Genomic DNA, 1,895 nt, shown 5'->3' on the forward strand with positions numbered 1-1,895 from the left:
AAATTTTTATTATTTTTTATGTGTGTACCATCAAATCGGATCTGACTGGTACAGGAAGAGATTGTCCCTCCTTCTCCAAAAAAGCATCTGGTTGATTCGAACTGCACACCTCTGGAACTGCAGTGCAGCTTCTTGCCACTAGGCCACCAGAGCTTGCCTATTTTTTTTATTCTTAAATAGAAATTTCTGATATTTTCTTAACTTATCAAAAGAACCAAGTTATAGCACTATTTCCAGTGATGTTTGAAAAATGATCTGTGTAGCTTATATAAAAATATAAACTCAAGACTTTTTATCAAGATTGTTGTTCCTCAGTTTCTCCCTACCTGTAGGAAGTTGCTCTGCTAACCCAAAGATGGCACCTCTCTAGTTAGTTCAAATCAACCAGCAAATGGGTAGGAGAAAAATAAAGTCTCCTCCCATGCAACTTAAAGTCTCTGCTGGAGTGTCAGCTATGAGTTGGTTCTGATTCAAAAGCAGTAAGTTGAAACCAATCCTTTGGACTCGTCCTGTAATTTACTGTTGAGCTGGAACTGACCTGGAACTGACCATCCATTTTGTCCAGGTCAAGTTGCTCAAGGAGGGGATTACCCGTCTTTTTCAAGGAGCCCCTGGTAGATTTATACCATCAGAGAGTTACAACCTTTGGGTTAACCGTGCAACTTCCTGTGGACTCCATCAGCCAGAGTTTCTCATTATTTCTTTCCACATGTTGCTAGAAAACGCTATTCCCTGGAAAGGGGCATCATGCTTGAAAAGGTAGAGGGTGAGTGCAAAAGAGGAAGATCCCCAACAAGATGGATTGACAGAGTGACTGCAGTAGTGGGCTCAAGTGTGTCAGAGATGATGAGAATGATACAGGTAAGGACAGGACTGAGGTCTATTACGCATAGGGTCGCTATGAGTCATACTCAACTCGATGGCACCTGACAACAACAGCAAGGCCACTAGAGCTTCCTGCCCATAAAGAGAATACAAATGAATGTATAATATATATCTGAATTTAAAGTAAGAGGGGAAATTGTAACTATTAAAAGAAGAGAAAAGGAGCTCCATTTGTTTATGGTTGTTCACATATACTGGGAGGGACATGCACTTTTTTTCCTAACCAGGAAATAGATATGGAATTTGTGTTGGTTTAAACAGTAATTTTCAGGGATTCCTTACGAAGCATTAAAACTCAATTCATAAAAGAAAAAAAAAGTGTGTAGCATTTAAGGAGAAGCAAATTAGAACCTGCAAGCCTAGGGGAATGAGTGTGTGCACTGAGATAAAGTGAACACAGCTCACACACCAGCCTTCTCAGGATGGAGCTCTTATTTAGTAAAACCTGCGGCATAAGTTAGCCTTTCAGCTGACAGGTACAGAGCCCTAAATGAAATCGAGATGGTGGCACAGACCAGACACATGTAAATTAGGTTTCCAGGGAGGGAAAGGGGTGTGGGTGGGAGGCAAAAAAGCAGTGCAGACCAAGAGATAAGGAGGCAAAACTTCCCAGGAGGAAAGAAAGAAAAGAGGGAAACTAAAGGGATGGGGAACAGGGAGGTGGCCAGGTAAGTCAAGTGACTATGGAGGGCGATTTGGCCTCCAGAGAGTGAAGAGGCAAGGAAGTCAGAGGAGCAGAGGTGCAAGGCTCTGGATAGGTCATGGTCCTCCTTGGGCGGTAGGGGACAGAAGCACTGGAGAGAGAAGTGGAGAGGATCTCTCAGGAAGTGCAGCACTCAAAGAAGAGAGGCCCCAGCAGAGCAGGCCCCCTTTCTGGAACTACTCCAGCAACTGGGAAGTCCTCAGTGTGTAGCTGGAGCAGCCTGGTTCTGCAGGGAGTGGGGGCTCTCAGGCTAGCAGCGGGGCCAAGACCTGCCCAGGATCGCCCACTGGTAGCAAGATTCTCACCC

The sequence above is a fragment of the Elephantulus edwardii genome, unplaced genomic scaffold (assembly GCF_000299155.1).
Source record: "Elephantulus edwardii isolate Elephantulus edwardi_28Jun2011 unplaced genomic scaffold, EleEdw1.0 scaffold00054, whole genome shotgun sequence".
Lineage (NCBI taxonomy): Eukaryota > Metazoa > Chordata > Mammalia > Macroscelidea > Macroscelididae > Elephantulus > Elephantulus edwardii.